The sequence below is a fragment of the Bufo bufo genome, chromosome 10, assembly GCF_905171765.1.
Source record: "Bufo bufo chromosome 10, aBufBuf1.1, whole genome shotgun sequence".
Lineage (NCBI taxonomy): Eukaryota > Metazoa > Chordata > Amphibia > Anura > Bufonidae > Bufo > Bufo bufo.
The window spans coordinates 116070553-116094265 of NC_053398.1; the positions used below are offsets into that span (position 1 = coordinate 116070553).

Here is a 23713-nt window from a genome sequence, read left to right on the forward strand (position 1 = left end):
CCCCGATTCCCAAGTGGTCATAAATGTGCCTTAAGTCACTATGGGACCTGAGTATCAGCTTCTTGTCTGGTGCGTTTATGAGTAGCCTAAATGGAAACTGCCAACGATACAGGAGTTTTTTCTCCCTTAATACCTCCAGCAGTGGCTTCAGCGCTTTCCTCTTGCGCAGCGTGACAGGGGAGAGATCTTGAAAGATGGCTACCGAAGCTCCTTCAAACTTCAAAGGAGTTTTACCGTGGGCTGCTTTCAGGATACACTCCTTAGCTTGGTAGCTTACCAGTTTGCAGATGATATCCCTAGGCGGGTCTGAAGGGCCCGGCGGTGGTCTCAACGCCCGATGCGCTCTCTCCAGGGTAAAGTCCTGAGTTGCACCTTGCCCAACGAGGTTAGTGAAGAAAGTAAGCAATGCGGTTTCAATGGCGTCTGGCATGACACTCTCAGGGAAGCCCCTGTTGTCTTGATCTTCTAGCTGTGTGTACAGCGTGTTTATGTGGGCTTGGGTATAATCCAAAGAGTGAGCCACCGATGAGCCAAACTCTATAATGGTGGACTGTGCAGTTTCTACCGCTTTCATCCGTTCACCCTTATATTCTTTCAGCTCCTGCTCTATTGGGTCAAGTGCTTCTGCCAGAAGTTTCCTCATGAATGGTCTAGAGACCGGGAGGTGTTCTTTCAGTGATGGGGCAGCTGCTTCACTGCCTTCTCCGTCTTCTGAGTCTGAGGCATCAGGTTGTAGTTCAGGGTCATCTGGCGGCGCCATTTTCTCTGGCTTCTTAGTCTGCAGTGCCGATGTCTTTTTGATGAATTTATCCAGATCTCCTTGACCCGAAGTTTGCTTAATATGTGCCGGGTTATCCCTGGACTTATCTTTTAAGGGTTTTCCCATATTTGAGGGTGAAATCTGCGTATAATGCCCTCCTCTGTGTGAGTCTTCAGCAGAGCGATCTAACTTGCGGCCATTCAGCTCTGTTGCCAGGCTCTGCCCCATGTCTATCACTAAATTTGATATCACTAGACTAATTAAACAAAAGCTGGATGCCGCTAAATTGGGTGGTATTATTGATGCAGACCTTTATACATTTTTATTGATCACACATCCTAGTATCTTACCTAAGATACATAAGTCACCAGTTAACCCACCAGAACACCCTATTGTCTTGGGCAGAGGATCAATGTTTTCCAATATTGCCATTTTTTTTAGACAAACTTTTGCGAGACTATGCAGTTAAGACCAGGTCCTATATCAGGGACACAGGAGATTTTTTGGACAAAATTGCGAACATTACACTACCCTCACAGTGTATACTGGCCTCTTTTGATGTCACTAGTTTATACACCTCAATAGACCACAACACGGGCATTGCAGCAGTATATAGGTAATGTTTATCCAGCTCACCTAGTCGGCATGTTGTATCCCGTGTGCACGGAGTCAAGCCAGCAAGTTCATGGACGTAGACGAAGTGAAATAGAAAAAAGACGATTCCGGCACTTATTTTTCTTCCCATAAAATCTTCCTCTTTATTGAATCACATCATATGCGGAACAGTATCACAAACAAGCTGCTAACAGCTTGTTTGTGATACTGTTCCGCATATGATGTGATTCAATAAAGAGGAAGATTTTATGGGATGAAAAATAAGTGCCGGAATCGTCTTTTTTCTATTTCGCATTGCAGCAGTACAAAGATGTTTGGATACCAGCCACTATACTAAAGAAGGTCAAGAGTTGATCACTGATTTACTCAATTTAGTTTTGCTGTACAATTATTTTGCATTCATGGACCACTTTTATTTGCAGTTGCGTGGGACCGCCATGGGGTCTAACGTGGTGCCCACGTATCCAAACATATTTATGGCAGCCATTGAAGAGAGATACGTCTATGTGTCCCACCACTTCGACCAGGTGTTGGGGTGGTGGAGATACATAGACGATATCTTCTTGATTTGGACAGGGGATCAGGGCCGGCGCCACCAGTAAGGCGAATTAGGCAGTCGCCTAGGGCGCCATTTAGCAGGGGGCGCCCGTTGCAGTGTAAAAAAAAAAAAGGTGGTTTCATAAGGCCGGTCGGCAGCGCCCCTCATGCTGCTCCGGCTGAGCGCTCGCCGCTCTAAAGAATCTCTGGCCGCCGGCTCAGTGCTGCGCAGCCAGCCTGCGCCTGCTGTCATTCTGTGTCTGCTCTGTGCTCTGTGCTGTCCGTGGCCGAGCTCTGTTCGGTCCGCGGTACAGGAGCTTTTGTTTCCTGTACCCGGCCGGACTGACAGGAAGTGCTGACTTAGTGTGCACTTCCTTTCAGTCCGGCCGGGTACAGGAAACAAATGCTCCTGTACCGTGGACCGAACAGAGCTCGGCCACGCTACACTAGAGGTGACCGGGGGGGGGGGGGGGCTGCAATAAGAGTGACAAGAAAGAAAGGAGGGGGGGGGGGCTGCAATAAGAGTGACAAGAAAAGGGGGGGGGCTGCAATAATGAGAGTGACAAGGAAGGGGGGGCTGCAATAATGAGAGTGACAAGGAAGGGGGGGGCTGCAATAATGAGAGTGACAAGGAAGGGGGGGGCTGCAATAATGAGAGTGACAAGGAAGGGGGGGGGGGCTGCAATAATGAGAGTGACAAGGAAGGGGGGGGGCTGCAATAATGAGAGTGACAAGGAAGGGGGGGCTGCAATAATGAGAGTGACAAGGAAGGGGGGGGCTGCAATAATGAGAGTGACAAGGGAGGGGGGGGCTGCAATAATGAGAGTGACAAGGGAGGGGGGCTGCAATAATGAGAGTGACAAGGAAGGGGGGGGCTGCAATAATGAGAGTGACAAGGAAGGGGGGGGCTGCAATAATGAGAGTGACAAGGAAGGGGGGGCTGCAATAATGAGAGTGACAAGGAAGGGGGGGGCTGCAATAATGAGAGTGACAAGGAAGGGGGGGCTGCAATAATGAGAGTGACAAGGGGGGGGCTGCAATAATGAGAGTGACAAGGGAGTGGGGGGGCTGCAATAATGAGAGTGTTAAGGAAGGGGGGGCTGCAATAATGAGAGTGACAAGGAAGGGGGGGGGCTGCAATAATGAGAGTGACAAGGAAGGGGGGGGCTGCAATAATGAGAGTGACAAGGAAGGGGGGGCTGCAATGAGAGTGACAAGGAAGGGGGGGCTGCAATAATGAGAGTGACAAGGAAGGGGGGGGACTGCAATGAGAGTGACAAGGAAGGGGGGGCTGCAATAATGAGAGTGACAAGGAAGGGGGGCTGCAATGAGAGTGACAAGGAAGGGGGGCTGCAATAATGAGAGTGATAAGGAAGGGGGGGGCTGCAATGAGAGTGACAAGGAAGGGGGGGCTGCAATGAGAGTGACAAGGAAGGGGGGGGCTGCAATGAGAGTGACAAAGAAGGGGGGGCTGCAATAATGAGAGTGACAAGGAAGGGGGGGGCTGCAATGAGAGTGACAAGGAAGGGGTGGGGCTGGAATGAGAGTGACAAGGAAGGGGGGGGGCTGGAATGAGAGTGACAAGGAAGGGGGGGCTGGAATGAGAGTGACAAGGAAGGGGGGGGGGGGGGCTGGAATGAGAGTGACAAGGGAGGGGGGGCTGGAATGAGAGTGACAAGGAAGGGGGGGGGCTGGAATGAGAGTGACAAGGGAGGGGGGGGGGGCTGGAATGAGAGTGACAAGGGAGGGGGGGGGGCTGGAATGAGAGTGACAAGGGAGGGGGGGGGGGCTGGAATGAGAGTGACAAGGGAGGGGGGCTGGAAAGAGAGTGACAAGGGAGTCCCCAGAGCCAGACCAAGAGCCAGACTGCAGCCAGAGACCAGATCATCTTATTGTCCTGGTGGTAAGTAGACAATGCAATATGTTTATTATGTAATTGTTTAGTTATTAATACTACATTGGAAACTAATTTACCTCACATTTAGGGTCCATTCACACATCCGTGTGTGTTTTGCGGATCCACAAAACACGGACAGCGGCAATGTGCGTTCCGCATTTTGCGGGCACTAAGAGAATATGCCTATTCTTGTCCGCTATTGCGGACAAGAATAGGACATGTTAAATTTTTTTCAGGATCGGAATTGCGGATCCCATAGAAATGTATGGGTCCGCAATTCCGTTCCGCAAAAAGAGACAGCTACAAGAAGCTGGATTAACCCTAAGGGAAACATAGCAGTTCTTTTAATTTAAAAGCTGAGAAAGGGGTGGAACATATGTGATGTCATGATATGGGCAGATCATCTGATAAGGGGGGGGGGGGGGGCGGCAATTTTTATCTTGCCTAGGGCGGCAAAAATCCTTGCACCGGCCCTGCAGGGGATGAATCTGCTTTGCACAGTTTCCATCACTATCTGAATCAGATTGACTCTGACATCAGTTTTACACTGACATCGTCAACTGAATACGTTCAATTTCTTGACACAACAGTACATGTCATAGGTGATAGTTTGAGTACAGACTTATACACTAAGCCAACTGATTGCAACAATTTATTGAGATATGAATGTTGCCATCCTAGATCGACAGTTAATTCTTTACCGAATAGTGAGTTTTTGAAAAGGAAGCGCATTGTACAAGACCCAAATAAACTTCCTATCAGATATAAAGAAATGTCACAAAAATGTAGACAAAGAGGTTATCCCTCGAAGGTCATACAGAAACATTTGTCCAATGTATTGACCTATCAACATTCAGAGACAAAGAAAGACAAGACCCCCTTTATACCCTTACCCTTATACCCATATACCATTTGTTTCTACCTTTTCAGAACAAAGTAGTCAGATTAGCAACATCATCAGAAAACACTAGTCAATATTGACCAGTAATCTGAAACATATTAAAGAACTAACTATACCTCCACTGATGTCACATTGGCACCCAACTCACTTACGGGATAAACTAGTGAAGGCTGATGTATCTAATAAGAGAATTGTGCAAACCTATATCAGCACGAAGAGATTGGGTTGTTATCCCTGTCTGAGTTGTGTTAATTGGTGAAATAAGATTTAGGGTTAGGTGGCACTACGGCAAACTTTTGCTTCACCACTGGTCACATGGAGAAAACAAGGGCCACGGTCTCTCGCAGTCTGGTGGTGCACAGCTTGTGAAGTTGTGTTAATTGCTCATACATGTTAAAAGGCAATACCTACATCCACCCCATTTTGGGGACATGCTATGACATCTGCCATTTCCTAACCTGTGACAGTATATACAGTGGCGGAAATAATTATTTGACCCCTCACTGATTTTGTAAGTTTGTCCAATGACAAAGAAATGAAAAGTCTCAGAACAGTATCATTTCAATGGTAGGTTTATTGTAACAGTGGCAGATAGCACATCAAAAGGAAAATCGAAAAAATAACTTTAAATAAAAGATAGCAACTGATTTGCATTTCATTGAGTGAAATACAGTAAGTATTTGAACCCCTACCAACCATTAAGAGTTCTGGCTCCCACAGAGTGGTTAGACACTTCTACTCAATTAGTCACCCTCATTAAGGACACCTGTCTTAACTAGTCACCTGTATAAAAGACACCTGTCCACAGAATCAATCAATCAAGCAGACTCCAAACTCTCCAACATGGGAAAGACCAAAGAGCTGTCCAAGGATGTCAGAGACAAAATTGTAGACCTGCACAAGGCTGGAATGGGCTACAAAACCATTAGCAAGAAGCTGGGAGAGAAGGTGACAACTGTTGGTGCGATTGTTCGAAAATGGAAGGAGCACAAAATGACCATCAATCGACCTCGCTCTGGGGCTCCACGCAAGATCTCACCTCGTGGGGTGTCAATGGTTCTGAGAAAGGTGAAAAAGCATCCTAGAACTACACGGGAGGAGTTAGTTAATGACCTCAAATTAGCAGGGACCACAGTCACCAAGAAAACCATTGGAAACACATTACACCGCAATGGATTAAAATCCTGCAGGGCTCGCAAGGTCCCCCTGCTCAGGAAGGCACATGTGCAGGCCCGTCTGAAGTTTGCCAATGAACACCTGAATGATTCAGAGAGTGACTGGGAGAAGGTGCTGTGGTCTGATGAGACCAAAATAGAGCTCTTTGGCATTAACTCAACTCGCTGTGTTTGGAGGAAGAAAAATGCTGCCTATGACCCCCAAAACACCGTCCCCACCGTCAAGCATGGGGGTGGAAACATTTTGCTTTGGGGGTGTTTTTCTGCTAAGGGCACAGGACAACTTATTCGCATAAACGGGAAAATGGACGGAGCCATGTATCGTGAAATCCTGAGCGACAACCTCCTTCCCTCTGCCAGGAAACTGAAAATGGGTCGTGGATGGGTGTTCCAGCACGACAATGACCCAAAACATACAGCAAAGGCAACAAAGGAGTGGCTCAAGAAGAAGCACATTAACCACCTCAGCCCCCAGTGCTTAAACACCCTGAAAGACCAGGCCACTTTTTACACTTCTGACCTACACTACTTTCACCGTTTATTGCTCGGTCATGCAACTTACCACCCAAATGAATTTTACCTCCTTTTCTTCTCACTAATAGAGCTTTCATTTGGTGGTATTTCATTGCTGCTGACATTTTTACTTTTTTTGTTATTAATCGAAATTTAACGTTTTTTTTGCAAAAAAATGACATTTTTCACTTTCAGTTGTAAAATTTTGCAAAAAAAACGACATCCATATAGAAATTTTGCTCTAAATTTATAGTTCTACATGTCTTTGATAAAAAAAAAATGTTTGGGTAAAAAAAAAATGGTTTGGGTAAAAGTTATAGCGTTTACAAACTATGGTACAAAAATGTGAATTTCCGCTTTTTGAAGCAGCTCTGACTTTCTGAGCACCTGTCATGTTTCCTGAGGTTCTACAATGCCCAGACAGTACAAACACCCCACAAATGACCCCATTTCTGAAAGTACACACCCTAAGGTATTCGCTGATGGGCATAGTGAGTTCATAGAACTTTTTATTTTTTGTCACAAGTTAGCGGAAAATGATGATTTTTTTTTTTTTTTTTTTTTTCCTTACAAAGTCTCATATTCCACTAACTTGTGACAAAAAATAAAAACTTCTATGAACTCACTATGCCCATCAGCGAATACCTTGGGGTCTCTTCTTTCCAAAATGGGGTCACTTGTGGGGTAGTTATACTGCCCTGGCATTCTAGGGGCCCAAATGTGTGGTAAGGAGTTTGAAATCAAATTCTGTAAAAAATGACCTGTGAAATCCGAAAGGTGCTCTTTGGAATATGGGCCCCTTTGCCCACCTAGGCTGCAAAAAAGTGTCACACATCTGGTATCTCCGTACTCAGGAGAAGGTGGGGAATGTGTTTTGGGGTGTCATTTTATATATACCCATGCTGGGTGAGAGAAATATCTTGGCAAAAGACAACTTTTCCCATTTTTTTATACAAAGTTGTCATTTGACCAAGATATTTATCTCACCCAGCATGGGTATATGTAAAAAGACACCCCAAAACACATTCCTCAACTTCTCCTGAGTACGGGGATACCAGATGTGTGACACTTTTTTGCAGCCTAGGTGGGCAAAGGGGCCCATATTCCAAAGAGCACCTTTCGGATTTCACTCCTCATTTTTTCCTGAATTTGATTTCAAACTCCTTACCACACATTTGGGCCCCTAGAATACCAGGGCAGTATAACTACCCCACAAGTGACCCCATTTTGGAAAGAAGACACCCCAAGGTATTCCGTGAGGGGCATGGCGAGTTCCTAGAATTTTTTATTTTTTGTCACAAGTTAGTGGAAAATGATGATTTTTTTTTTTTTTTTTTTTTTCATACAAAGTCTCATATTCCACAAACTTGTGACAAAAAATAAAAACTTCCATGAACTCACTATGCCCATCAGCGAATACCTTGGGGTCTCTTCTTTCCAAAATGGGGTCACTTGTGGGGTAGTTATACTGCCCTGGCATTCTAGGGGCCCAAATGTGTGGTAAGTAGGTAAATGACCTGTGAAATCCGAAAGGTGCTCTTTGGAATGTGGGCCCCTTTGCCCACCTAGGCTGCAAAAAAGTGTCACACATCTGGTATCTCTGTATTCAGGAGAAGTTGAGGAATGTGTTTTGGGGTGTCTTTTTACATATACCCATGCTGGGTGAGATAAATATCTTGGTCAAATGCCAACTTTGTATAAAAAAATGGGAAAAGTTGTCTTTTGCCAAGATATTTCTCTTACCCAGCATGGGTATATGTAAAATGACACCCCAAAACACATTCCCCAACTTCTCCCGATTACGGAGATACCAGATGTGTGACACTTTTTTGCAGCCGAGGTGGGCAAAGGGGCCCATATTCAAAAGAGCACCTTTCGGATTTCACAGGTCATTTTTTACAGAATTTGATTTCAAACTCCTTACCACACATTTGGGCCCCTAGAATGCCAGGGCAGTATAACTACCCCACAAGTGACCCCATTTTGGAAAGAAGAGACCCCAAGGTATTCGCTGATGGGCAAAGTGAGTTCATGGAAGTTTTTATTTTTTGTCACAAGTTAGTGGAATATGAGACTTTGTATGAAAAAAAAAAAAAAATAAGCATTTTCCACTAACTTGTGACAAAAAATAAAAAATTCTAGGAACTCGCCATGCCCCTCACGGAATACCTTGGGGTGTCTTCTTTCCAAAATGGGGTCACTTGTGGGGTAGTTATACTGCCCTGGCATTTTCCAGGGGCCCTAATGTGTGGTAAGTAGGTAAATGACCTGTGAAATCCTAAAGGTGCTCTTTGGAATATGGGCCCCTTTGCCCACCTAGGCTGCAAAAAAGTGTCACACATGTGGTATCGCCGTATTCAGGAGAAGTTGGGGAATGTGTTTTGGGGTGTCATTTTACATATACCCATGCTGGGTGAGAGAAATATCTTGGCAAAAGACAACTTTTCCCATTTTTTTATACAAAGTTGGCATTTGACCAAGATATTTCTCTCACCCAGCATGGGTATATGTAAAATGACACCCCAAAACACATTCCCCAACTTCTCCTGAGTACGGCGATACCAGATGTGTGACACTTTTTTGCAGCCTAGATGCGCAAAGGTGCCCAAATTCCTTTTAGGAGGGCATTTTTAGACATTTGGATACCAGACTTCTTCTCACGCTTTGGGGCCCCTAGAATGCCAGGGCAGTATAAATACCCCACATGTGACCCCATTTTGGAAAGAAGACACCCCAAGGTATTCAATGAGGGGCATGGCGAGTTCATAGAAATTTTTTTTTTTTGGCACAAGTTAGCGGAAATTGATATTTTTAATTTTTTTCTCACAAAGTCTCCCGTTCCGCTAACTTGGGACAAAAATTTCAATCTTTCATGGACTCAATATGCCCCTCACGGAATACCTGGGGGTGTCTTCTTTCCGAAATGGGGTCACATGTGGGGTATTTATACTGCCCTGGCATTCTAGGGGCCCTAAAGCGTGAGAAGAAGTCTGGAATATAAATGTCTAAAAAATTTTACGCATTTGGATTCCGTGAGGGGTATGGTGAGTTCATGTGAGATTTTATTTTTTGACACAAGTTAGTGGAATATGAGACTTTGTAAGAAAAAAAAAAAAAAAATTCTGCTAACTTGGGCCAAAAAAATATCTGAATGGAGCCTTACAGAGGGGTGATCAATGACAGGGGGGGTGATCAATGACAGGGGGGGTGATCAATGACAGGGGGGTGATCAATGACAGGGGGGTGATCAGGGAGTCTATATGGGGTGATAACCACAGTCATTGATCACGCCCGTGTAAGGCTTCATTCAGACGTCCGGATGCGTTTTGCGGATCCGATCCATCTATCAGTGCATCCGTAAAAATCATGCGGACATCTGAATGGAGCTTTACAGGGGGGTAATCAATGACAGGGGGGTGATCAATGACAGGGGGGTGATCAGGGAGTCTATATGGGGTGATCACCACAGTCATTGATCATGCCCCTGTAAGGCTTCATTCAGACGTCCGGATGCGTTTTGCGGATCCGATCCATCTATCAGTGCATCCGTAAAAATCATGCGGACATCTGAATGGAGCTTTACAGGGGGGTAATCAATGACAGGGGGGTGATCAATGACAGGGGGGTGATCAGGGAGTCTATATGGGGTGATCACCACAGTCATTGATCATGCCCCTGTAAGGCTTCATTCAGACGTCCGGATGCGTTTTGCGGATCGGATCCATCTATCAGTGCATCCGTAAAAATCATGCGGACATCTGAATGGAGCTTTACAGGGGGGTAATCAATGACAGGGGGGTGATCACCACAGTCATTGATCATGCCCCTGTAAGGCTTCATTCAGACGACCGGATGCGTTTTGCGGATCCGATCCATGTATCAGTGCATCCGTAAAAATCATGCGGACATCTGAATGGAGCTTTACAGGGGGGTGATCAGGGAGTCTATATGGGGTGATAACCACAGTCATTGATCATGCCCCTGTAAGGCTTCATTCAGACGTCCGGATGCGTTTTGCGGATCCGATCCATCTATCAGTGCATCCGTAAAAATCATGCGGACATCTGAATGGAGCTTTACAGGGGGGTAATCAATGACAGGGGGGTAATCAATGACAGGGGGGTGATCAGGGAGTCTATATGGGGTGATCACCACAGTCATTGATCATGCCCCTGTAAGGCTTCATTCAGACGTCCGGATGCGTTTTGCGGATCCGATCCATCTATCAGTGCATCCGTAAAAATCATGCGGACATCTGAATGGAGCTTTACAGGGGGGTGATCAATGACAGGGGGGTGATCACCACAGTCATTGATCATGCCCCTGTAAGGCTTCATTCAGACGACCGGATGCGTTTTGCGGATCCGATCCATGTATCAGTGCATCCGTAAAAATCATGCGGACATCTGAATGGAGCTTTACAGGGGGGTAATCAATGACAGGGGGGTAATCAATGACAGGGGGGTGATCAGGGAGTCTATATGGGGTGATCACCACAGTCATTGATCATGCCCCTGTAAGGCTTCATTCAGACGTCCGGATGCGTTTTGCGGATCCGATCCATCTATCAGTGGATCCGTAAAAATCATGCGGACGTCTGAATGGAGCTTTACAGGGGGTTGATCAATGACAGGGGGGTAATCAATGACAGGGGGGTGATCAGGGAGTCTATATGGGGTGATCAGGGGTGATTAGGGGTGATCAGGGGCTAATAAGGGGTTAATAAGTGATGGGGGGGGGGGGTGTAGTGTAGTGTAGTGGTGCTTGGTGCTACTTTACTGAGCTACCTGTGTCCTCTGGTGGTCGATCCAAACAAATGGGACCACCAGAGGACCAGGTAGCAGGTATATTAGACGCTGTTATCAAAACAGCGTCTAATATACCTGTTAGGGGTTAAAAAAAACACATCTCCAGCCTGCCAGCGAACGATCGCCGCTGGCAGGCTGGAGATCAACTCTCTTACCTTCCGTTCCTGTGAGCGCGCGCGCCTGTGTGCGCGCGTTCACAGGAAATCTCGCGTCTCGCGAGATGACGCGTATATGCGTGACTGTGCGCAGCGCTGCCACCTCCGGAACGCGATCCTGCGTTAGGCGGTCCGGAGGTGGTTAAGGTTATGGAGTGGCCTAGTCAGTCTCCGGACCTTAATCCAATCGAAAACCTATGGAGGGAGCTCAAGCTCAGAGTTGCACAGAGACAGCCTCGAAACCTTAGGGATTTAGAGATGATCTGCAAAGAGGAGTGGACCAACATTCCTCCTAAAATGTGCGCAAACTTGGTCATCAATTACAAGAAACGTTTGACCTCTGTGCTTGCAAACAAGGGTTTTTCCACCAAGTATTAAGTCTTTTTTTGTTAGAGGGTTCAAATACTTATTTCACTCAATGAAATGCAAATCAGTTGCTATCTTTTATTTAAAGCTATTTTTTCGATTTTCCTTTTGATGTGCTATCTGCCACTGTTACAATAAACCTACCATTGAAATGATACTGTTCTGAGACTTTTCATTTCTTTGTCATTGGACAAACTTACAAAATCAGTGAGGGGTCAAATAATTATTTCCGCCACTGTATATGTAATCTATCTTCTTCAGTGCCCTTGTAACCTACTCTATGTTGGAGAAACCACTTGGGACCTGAAGATAGGATTAAATCAACACAGGTACACAATACGTCAGAAAAGAAAGGATCTACCAGTCCCTAAGCATTTTGTTGAGTTTGGACATAAGGAGAAGGACCTCAAATTTAGAATTTTGGATCATGTTCCACCCCTAAAGAGAGGTGGGGATAGAGAATTGGTGCTCAAACAAAAAAAACTCCAATGGATTTACCAACTACAGACCCTTAGCCCTAAGGGGCTTAATACAGAATTCAAATGGGGTCTTTTTGGTTATAATCATTTGGTGCTCTATGGTCTCTTGTGGTGGAACCTCTTTATCGAGATATGCTGTGGGATATTATGAATGATGTTATATTTTTTCTGTTACTATTATTGTTACTGATTTGTGTTTCTTTATCTTGTAGAAAATAATTCCTTTGTCTACTTGTTATCTCTATACCATAGTGGTTCCAGTATTGGTTCACCTTAAAGAATTATTCTCTGGACTTACAGATGGCCAAAATCGGAGTTCCTCCAGGACTGTTCTCCATGGGCATATATTGGATGACAACTTTTTCTTTATTACTGAGTTAAAGTCTAGTTTTGACTAATTGGTGGCCTTTCCACCTTTAACTCTATTATTGTCACGGACGTGGCAGGAGATCGGTGAGACTGGCAACACGTGGTTTGCTCTGACATGTTTTCAGTTTGGATCAAAAGACGTCTGTGTTGTTTCTGGTGCTTGCCACACTTTCTTTCCCCAGGTATAGCTATTATGGTAATTTAACCTTCTCTATTTATTGTTGTTTCTCCCACTATGCTATGCGGTTTATAGCTTCACTTTGAGTTGTGGATAGCTGGTGTGTGGATCTCTGTTGAGTTCCTGGTGCTGCCATAGCCACTTGAAGTTAAGTGTTTTCTTTCCCTTTTGTATTTTGTTTGGGTTATTTTGTGTGTTGCATTTCTCTGTCATTTCAATTAAGGCCTGAGGGGAGACTCCTGTTCGTCCTTCCTTTTGGAAGAACAGCTTGTCTCAGTCCTGATATTAGTACCAGGGTCCTATAGGGTGAGTTAGGACATTAGCAATTCCTGTGTATGAACTCACCTACCTCTGGGGTCTGTTCATACTGTTAGTTAGTCAGGACTTTGATTAGGGTTTTACTAGGAGGTGTCCATCTCCTTTCCCTAGTGCCTCTTTCCATGGGGACATAATGAGTGGGAGAGGATGGATCATTGACACTGGTCATCCCCTCTCGCCACACCGTTAGTCTTTCCCCCCTCCCCCCCACCTTTTCTATGGATTGTATATGGGGAAAGGAGAGAAGCCATTAATACTGGGTATCACTCCTTTCTGATAGTTTTAGGAGATTACATACTGGGGACCCATGGTTTATCTATTCATTTACTTGTTAAAAGTGGGGATACATTTCTCTGTTTGTATCCCTGTTTGTATAGGCCTATTGTCTATATATCTGCTGTCACCGTGTTTGGGCATATAGGGGTTATTCATTCCTGGATGGTTCTCCTTGTTTATAATACTTGATTTTTTTTGTTTGTTTGCGATCTACTGCTCTTATATTAAGCTATAGGTGGTCTCCAAGGAGATCGCTTTTTTGTTTATTAGTTATACATGCAGCAGACAGTGTGCTAGTCAGGTGATAGTTTGGCGCTCTTCCCCCGGCATCTTGATGGCGTCCTGGGCATGCGCACTGGTCAGCACAAGACGCCACTTTTCCCACTGGAACCATCAATGGTATAGTAGTTATCAGATCTTAATGTTTTTTGGCAGCGGTTGCTGTTTTCACTTAGAGGATCTATATTCACTTCGGTTTATTTTTTCACCATTTTTTATGGAATCATGACATATTAAATTGATGATGTAACAATCATGTACCATACTTACTATTATGGATTGCTTATATGTTCTATGTACATAATCACTGTAATTGACATTAATTATATAATTATGGATTTTGATTATTCTATGGGCATATACACTCACCTAAAGAATTATTAGGAACACCTGTTCTATTTCTCATTAATGCAATTATCTAGTCAACCAATCACATGGCAGTTGCTTCAATGCATTTAGGGGGTGGTCCTGGTCAAGACAATCTCCTGAACTCCAAACTGAATGTCAGAATGGGAAAGAAAGGTGATTTAAGCAATTTTGAGCGTGGCATGGTTGTTGGTGCCAGACGGGCCGGTCTGAGTTGTTGGTGCTCAGTTACTGGGATTTTCACGCACAACCATTTCTAGAGTTTACAAAGAATGGTGTGAAAAGGGAAAAACATCCAGTATGCGGCAGTCCTGTGGGCAAAAATGCCTTGTGGATGCTAGAGGTCAGAGGAGAATGGGCCGACTGATTCAAGCTGATAGAAGAGCAACGTTGACTGAAATAACCACTCGTTACAACCGAGGTATGCAGCAAAGCATTTGTGAAGCCACAACACGCACAACCTTGAGGCGGATGGGCTACAACAGCAGAAGGCCCCACCGGGTACCACTCATCTTCACTACAAATAAGAAAAAGAGGCTACAATTTGCACGAGCTCACCAAAATTGGACTGTTGAAGACTGAAAAAATGTTGCCTGGTCTGATGAGTCTCGATTTCTGTTGAGACATTTAAATGGTAGTGTCACGGCCATGGCTATGACCGTGACTCCTGAACCGCATGCGGTTGTCAGCGGTTTTCTTTGGTGTTCCATCACAGGTGAGGGCTGTGGTATTTGCCTCACCTGTGGTTGCCGCTGGCAACAGTGTGTATGTGGCAGCGTAGCAGGCTGAGCTGTGCCATTGCAGCTCGCTACGTTGTGCATGCGGTTTTGAGTTATGTGTGTATGTGTGCACTTCCTTTTTATGTTATTGTGTGCACGTCTCCTTTAAGTGGTGTTTTCCCTTCCCTGGTGTTGGAAGGGTTAATCTCCTTCCTAGTGTGTGTGTGCACTGGGTGTGTCCGACTGTGGGGTGTGGCTTCTTGGCCTATAAAGCCTCACTGCTTTTGCAGGCCTGCAGGTTGCTTCAGCCATGCTTAGCTGAGAGCAGCCTCATGTCTTTATTACCTGCCAGTAAGAGCCACCCCTGTGGTCATAACCATAATGTCGCTTTAAGTTATTTCTAGTTATGTGTGATGTCCGTGTGATGTTTTATATGTGATTTTGTGCAGCTATGGATCTGGGTCCCTGTGTGGGGATGCGTTTGTGATCTGCACCCTGCTAACACAGGGATCCAGTCAGCAAGGCTGTGGCAGGTAGGTGGAACTCTTTGTTCACCTGCCATATCCATAGAGCTGTTTATGTCTCCCCTTTTCCTGCAGCTTGGCCGTTGAGACTCCTGCTCCTCCGTGTCTAGGAGGAGTGGGCTTGTCTTACTCAGCTCCTAGGTGAGGGTCATCTTGAGGGCTAGCAGGGACTTTTAGGTTCCGGAGCATGGGCCCTCCTACCATCAAGGTTGGCTCATGTAGCTAGGAGCCAGGGTCAGGTTAGGGATGCGTTTAGGAGGTGACCTGCTCCCTAATCCTGTCTTCATGGCCAAGCAGCCGTAACATCACCGGGCTCCACACGGCTGAGGATTTCCCCCATCCTCAGCCGTGACAGGTAGAGTCCGAATTTGGCGTAAACAGAATGAGAACATGTATCCATCCTCTGATGGCTACTTCCAGCAGGATAATGCACCATGTCACAAAGCTCGAATCATTTCAAATTGGTTTCTTGAACATGACAATGAGTTCACTGTACTAAAATGGCCCCCACAGTCACCAGATCTCAACCCAATAGAGCATCTTTGGGATGTGGTGGAACGGGAGCTTCGTGCCCTCTATGTGCATCCCTCAAATCTCCATCAACTGCAAGATGCTATCTTATCAATATGGGCCAACATTTCTAAAGAATGCTATCAGCACCTTGTGGACTCAATACCACGTAGAATTAAGGCAGTTCTGAAGGCAAAAGGCGGTCCAACACCGTATTAGTATGGTGTTCCTAATAATTATTTAGGTGAGTGTATGTCTTCACATGACATAATTTCATTTGCTTGACAAAGGCCTCATTGTGCTGGGCTGAAATGTTGAGACTGGGGAAATAAACAGGTCTAACACCCTTCACTGATACCGGAGTGCTGCCTCATCATTTGTTTTTTGGATATTGTCTATGGATTTAGGCCTAAAGTCCAGGAGGGATTGCACCCAATTTCACTATTGACTGTGCTGCTGCTACTTTTTGTTTATTCCATCAATTAACAAAGCTATAGTGTAAGTTTCCCCCTATAATATGTACATTTTTTAACCCTAGAATTTAGTTTTTAAGGGGTTATCCAATAGTACAAATGCTTCCACAATGCCCATGCCCCTCCTATAGACGATACTTACCTGGTCCCTGTCACCCGCGTCTCTCTGGATCCCTGCACGGCCACTGCTGCATTCCCCGTCTCGCGGATCAAAAGATTCAATAGGGTGCAGCCAATAGCAGGCCACGATGGTGACCAGTCACCCTAGTTTTGCAGGTAACTAGGGTTGAGCGAACCCGAACTGTAAAGTTCGGGTTCGTGCCGAACTTTAGGATTTTTGGACCCCGGACCCGAACCCGAACATTTCCGTAAAAGTTCGGGTTCGGTGTTCGGCGCTTTCTTGGCGCTTTTTGAAAGGCTGCAGAGCAGCCAAAAAACAAGCGGTTAACTGTCTGATCTTAGAAGCCATCACAGCCATGCCTACTAATGGCATGACTGTGATTGGCCAGTGCAGCATGTGACCCAGCCTCTATATAAGCTTGAGTCACGTAGCGCTGCACGTCACTCTGCTGTTACAGGTGTAGGGAGAGGATGCTGCTGGACTTGTGATTTCAGGGAGAGAATAGGAGAGAATCTAACTCAGCGATCTATCTAGAAATAGTTGTGTGGGTGCAGGGCACAATCGTTATACCCTGCCCTGAGCCCATTGACCAAAAAAAATAAAGTAACTTTTATAATTCTGTTAGTTAGGTGGGTGGCGGTGGCGGCGGCCATTTTATGCAAGCTCAGTGCACCAGCACTGCATCTGAGCTTTTGGGACATTGCAAATAACAATTTTTTTGGCAAACTACAACATCTGGATTAGTCAGTGTGCAATTTAAGGTAGAAATACACCCATCATTTTCTGGGGTTTTAAAAACACACTTTTTTGCCAAAAAACAGTATTTTCCTGATCTGCCAGTGTTAAATTCATTGGAACTTTTTACACCAAACAGCCGCAATAAACCTGTGGATATAAAGGGGAACCACGCACTGTATAAGTGCAAAAATACCGGAGTTTTAACCTAATATCTATTGGCCACGCTCCAACAGTCATATACTAGACTGTTGGCAAACACTATCGTGCACACAACCAACTTCCTAGTTTGGTCACACCAATTTTATCAGTTATTAATGTATGTATTTTATGTCATTTTATTGTCATGTATCAGAGGTACCGCTCAATTGTTTTGATTTTTAAGACTATATCTAATATAATAAATAATCATTTAGTAACATCATCGGCTAGTGCTCTGTGTGAATCCGGATGCAGGTGTGCCCCTCTTACCAATTCACTTAGCTTCCATATTCTGTTACCAAAAAAACACTTTTTTGGCAATCTACAACATCTGGATTAGTCAGTGTGCAATTTAAGCTAGAAATACACCCATCATTTCCTGGGGCTTGAAAAACACACTTTTTTTTAAAAAACAACAGTATTTTCCTGATCTGCAAGTGTTAAATTCAAGTTTAATATATACAGCTTTCATATTCTGTTACCAAAAAAACACCTTTTTGGCAATCTACAACATCTGGATGTCACGGATGGTGTTGCAGAAAGCTGGAACTTATAAATAAACATCCGACTGGCTTGATCCCAAACTAAGGAGCATATGGGTGAGCCCTATAAAACCCCTAGAGCTCTCCCTGACTGCTATGCCCATGCAAAGATCTTTATGGTAGACGATTGCATGTCCACGTACCTTATACTATGTGACACCTGAAAACCCTATAATAATGAGGGGACACGACCACCGGCTCCCTGCAATTAATACGGACGGAGTCAGGGTCACCTACAATCAAGCCAGCAAGAAAACACAAATAAAGGAAACAGGCTTATCTGAGGAATCAGGAGAAGGAGCATCCCGCAGTGAACAACTCATCCAGGAAGAAGTATAAACCGCAAAGTGAGGCAGTATGGGAGGGAATATAAAGGGAGACAATCAGTGCAAATAGGTGGCAGCTGGGAGAAGGAAAGGAGATGAGAAAGTGAAACCAAAACAAAGAACATCATGCAAGAGGTAGAGAAGAACTTTGCTGGCGGTGACAGTACCCCTCCCTCTACGGGTGGACTCCGGACACTCAGAGCCCACCTTCTCAGGATAAGACCTATGGAAAGCCCTGATGAGACGAGTGGCCTCAATGTCCGCCACTGGGACCCACATCCTCTCCTCAGGACCATAACCCTCCCAATGAATGAGGTACTGGAGAGAACCGCGGATAATGCGAGAATCCACAATCCTAGAGACCTGAAATTCAAGATTACCATCAACAACAATCGGAGGAGGAGGCAAAGAGGAGGGTACAGTGGGTTGGACATAAGGTTTTAATAGGGACCTGTGAAAAACATTATGGATCTTCCAAGTCTGAGGAAGATCAAGACGGAAGGCAACGGGATTGATGACGGACAAGATCTTGTAAGGCCCAATAAACTTAGGACCCAACTTCCAGGAGGGAACCTTCAGTTTGATATTCTTTGTAGACAACCACACCAGATCCCCCACATTCAGTCCGGACCAGGCACACGTCTCTTATCCGCCACACGCTTATATCTCTCACTCATCCTCTTCAGATTACCCTGAATCTTTTGCCAAATAAATGCCAAAGACGAGGAAAATCTCTCCTCATCAGGTAAACCAGAAGACCCCTCTCCAGAGAATGTCCCAAACTGCGGATGAAACCCATATGCACCAAAAAATGGTGACTTATCAGAGGACTCCTGGCGACGGTTATTTAAAGCAAACTCAGCAAGGGACAAAAAAGAACACCAATCCTCCTGATTCTCCGCCACAAAACAGCGCAGATATGTCTCCAGATTCTGATTGACGCGTTCGGTCTGACCATTCGACTGCGGGTGAAAAGCAGAAGAGAACGACAACCGAACCCCCAAGCGAGAACAGAAGGCCTTCCAGAATCTGGAAACAAATTGCGTGCCCCTATCAGAAATGATGTCTGAAGGAATGCCATGCAATTTAACAATGTGATCAACAAACGCTTGCGCCAGCGTCTTAGCATTGGGTAACCCAGGAAAGGGAATGAAATGCACCATTTTGCTAAAACGGTCCACTACCACCAGAATCACAGTCTTCCCCGAGGAACGAGGCAGGTCCGTAATGAAGTCTATGGACAGATGCGTCCAAGGACGGGAAGGAATGGTTGTGCGTGAAAATCCTAGTAACTGAGCAGATTGTGAAATACTCAGACCGGCCCGTCTGGCACCAACAACCATGCCACGCTCAAAATTGCTTAAATCACCTTTCTTTCCCATTCTGACATTCAGTTTGGAGTTCAGGAGATTGTCTTGACCAGGAGCACCCCCCTAAATGCATTGAAGCAACTGCCATGTGATTGGCTGACTAGATAATTGCATTAATGAGAAATAGAACAGGTGTTCCTAATAATTCTTTAGGTGAGTGTATGTGTTTTACGGCCACAAGACAATACAATCTTATTTGTACACAGAGCACTGCTGCTTAATCTATTATAAACTCCTATAAACCAAACCGTTTGTTGCATTATGAATCATGTTGAGCAACGATGTGCTAATTGTGTATTTTTAAAAACAGGAATATATTATGATGTGGAGTATACATACTTGTCATACACATTATTCAGAGAAGGGTAATCCTAAAACATAACATTTATTATAATGCAGATAAAATATTAAAGATCCTAAATATAGTGTGCAAAGACAAACATTGGGATAGAGGGTAGTGGACCCCCAATTGGTACAATAATTAGTATCCCAAATGAAAAACATGCAAAAAAAGGGTAAAGTGCACGGCGGCACTAGAAACCAGCAGGTCCTACCGGTACCAAGGGACGGTCACCAGATTCTTCACCACAAGCTGTATTCGTGATATACCCATCCAAGGATGATGTCCAAATAGACAAAAAAGATGGCAGTAATACACAGCTATGTAGGGTCCCTGTTCAATCCCTACGGCTGTCTAGCCGTTCAACCCTGATACTAAATAATGAGTAGCAGCCTGACCACAGGGCACTCGTCCGAACAAGGACAACCCCGTCCGGAACCTGTCCCTTAGTCTAAAAATCTATATGTCCCTAAAGATACATGAAACACTCCCTACACGCATGTTTCACTGCCAGGACAAAAAGCAGTTCATCAGGGGAGATGGAAAAAGTATTAGGGATCAATCCTTAGATGAATGATTAATCCAAAACCGCAAGTTGACGTGATAAGTCAGCTGGTCGGGAGGTATGCCAAGATGGTGGAACCCTCCAGGGGCAACCTCAAAGGTAAGAGGTAAAAGGTAGTGCAGAATAAAGATGAATATGCCTGCACATGGGACGCCAACTAAACTAAAGCTCCCACCTCATTTAAATAGTTACCTAATTCCCGCTGCCGCCACCTACAATATCCGTGGCCAATGAGCGCACCCGTCAGCGCGGCGCATGCGCTCATTACAGGTCAGGAACGAGGTATGGACCACAAGGAAGTGCCTGAACAAGCATAGCACTCTTGCGCATGCGCGATCTCGTACTAAATCTCGCGAGATCGCGTTAGCCGGCCGGAACGACAACGGCATTCGAAGCAATCACGATACCCCTTGCTCCTATGTACTCACAGGTGGTGAGATGATCGGACCTCAAATCACCACCAGAGTACATCGGCCCACAATCGGACCCAATATTAAGAAAGGTATTAGAGGCTATTTATCATGTGGAAGATAAAATAGACAACTGGACAGTGGTCCAACAGCAGAAACAGACTGTGGCCTTAGTAAAGAAGTATTAGAATAGTCATCCCTCAGAGAGCACATTGTTGGTGGCCAATGAACACTACCCTCTATCCCAATGTCTGTCTTTGCACACTATATTTAGGATCTTTAATATTTTATCTGCATTATAATAAATGTTATGTTTTAGGATTACCCTTCTCTGAATAATGTTTTGACTTTAGGTAATCTAGAGCGCAGACATGCATCAGTTCTGACCTCTCACTTAGTATTTACTTGTCATAGACATACCTGATATTTGTTTCTGATATTTTATTTTATTATTTTTTTTATGTATTTTTAGATTAATTGGATTCTATCCTTGAATAAATATTCTTATTTTTGTATATATATGTGGTATGTTTCCCTGCAATAGCCAGATATTTGAGTGCCCTCCATACCGCTTGTTTTTCTCTAGCATCATCCCTAACATATCCTGATATTTTTTGAAGTGTGGAAGTAAGCTGGAGTACTCGACGGAACACAACCCAAACAAATTCCAAGCATCACAAATAGGCCAAGACTACTTTCACACTTGCGTTGTTAATAACGGTATTGAGATCCGGCAGAGGATCTCAATATCGGAATTAAACGGATCCGTTTTGATTTTGCACATCAGGATGCATCGGTTCTGTTAGGATGCGGTTGTGTGAAATCAAAATTGAAAATCACTAAATACATTGAAAGTCAATGGGTGACAGATCCGTCACCGTTAACTTACATTGTTTTCAATGACGGATCCATTTTTTTCCGTTTTTATGACCGTATGTTGCAGCGGTTTTGTGTCCGGTCACACAACGGAATGCTGCCGGAACAGAAGACGTCCTGATGCATCCTGGACTGATCTCTTTCCATTCAGAATGCATGAGGACTAAACTGAATTTTTTTTTGTCCCGGTATTGAGATCTTCTGCCGGATCTCAATGCCAGAAAACAACAACGCAAGTGTGCAAGTAGTCTAATAATATGTCGCAGTTACCCTTTTCCGGTGCATACCTATACATAGTACAGTTCTTGACCACTGCTTCTGGGCGATTCTTTGTCGCTTGACTCATTCACCCCTATAGTTCTAGAATACAAGACGGCAAACATAAAAAAACGAGCCTTCCAATGGTGCACAATGGAAAAACGTTGTATCCAGAAAATGACAGATATTCTTTTTTAAAACAGTAAAGCCGGCACGATATATATATAATTACCGCGCTCTATAAAGTTAATCTGCCATAGTAATAGAAAAATAGAGAAGTTGGGTGCAATGAGATTTCCGTCCGACAGACAGGTTGTAAGTCCTGGAAACCTTGCACGCTTTCACCTTTACACAGACATGATGGTCTAAATCATCTGTGCCCACAATGAAGAATTTTATTACATACCAGAACATCCACAATCCATCTGTTTTTCCCCATAGATACATTTCGGCTACTTCCAAGCTTTCCATCAGAGGCTCGGAGCATTCAGATGAGAGTGGTGAAGTGTCTGGCCCCTCCTGTGTGAGCACACGCTTCCTTTGATACACACTTCCACTTACTTTTGTACTCCTCCCTGTCTGTGATCACCAGACTCGCTGCTCTTTCCTGCAGGACATATTAGCAGAAGACACGGCTTTTTAACTCACGTGGTAATGTTATAGGTTCATATTATAAGTTGTATCTACTCAATCTGTAGCACTGCATTAACCATAGGACAAATGGTGCACTTGAATCTTCGGGCAGCAGCGCCGTTGTCAACTCTTCCTCGGGACTCAGAGCTAATCTCTAGGGCTTTCAGGGGTCTTCTAAAGGATCAGCGGCTCAAACCTCAAGGAATATGTCCCCTGTCATCACACAAAATGTATAGATCCTGTACCTATAGGGAACATTTATTAAGCTGAAATATGCCTATATCAGGTGTATTTCAGGCGCAGATTGCAGCGCAACAGTGACTTCTCCCCGCTCATGTCTACAAAAGTAAGTGTGGCATGGGTGGCGAATGGGATTGGCCGGCCGGCCCGTCTCATTTACCATTTTCTACGCCTGTTTTAGGTGTAGAAAAAGGCCTAAATGTAGGACAGCAAGGAAGCTGAACTGGCGGAGGAAGAGGCCTGTGCATTCACTGTCAGCTATAGGGGTTAGTAAGACCGGCATCTAAAACGCCAGTCTTAATAAATGTGCCCCATAGTGTCATTAAATTATAGCACAACTAAATACTATCATACAGTGATTAAATATTACTACCATACAATCACTATACAAAGACCAATATTACCAATGATACCGCTATACAAGGCAAAAATATTAATGTTACCATCACATGGGGACTGATTAATGCCACCATACTATTACTGAATAAAACCCCCAATACAAAGGCTGGTATTACCTCCATACAATGACCATACAGTGGTAGATACCAGTTCTGCGCAGGCACTCTGCATATCATATAACTTATTACAATTAAATCCAATGACTTACAGTTGATGTCTCTTACTGGAGCTGTTCACTTTTCCTCTCTTTTCCATTCAGCCCAGACCACCATGATGACTTCTTTCAGCCATGACTTGCCCCTAAAGAGTTTGCAAAACAGTCATCTTTGGCTCTTAGTTTTTTCAGAATTCACCCCACCTTTATCCAACCCACACAAACTCCCCATCTCGCTGCTACCCCTATTTTTGACACTGGTCCGGTTGACCCTATTATTGTACCTATTGTGTTGCACAGTGCCCACAAATACTGTACATGTTTA

The 23713-nt window shown here is 44.6% G+C and overlaps 1 protein-coding gene across 2 annotated transcripts in view; it reads right to left on the reverse strand.

Annotated features, from left to right (window-relative positions):
- The window catches only part of NOD2 (nucleotide binding oligomerization domain containing 2), a 60069-nt gene extending 37575 nt beyond the window's left edge, over positions 1-22494 (reverse strand). For both annotated transcript variants that reach the window (XR_005774502.1, XM_040409313.1), the window contains exon 1: positions 22369-22494. The gene's annotated coding sequence lies outside the window, so the exon portion shown is untranslated. The remainder of the gene's footprint in view (positions 1-22368) is intronic.
- Positions 22495-23713: the final 1219 nt, after the last annotated feature.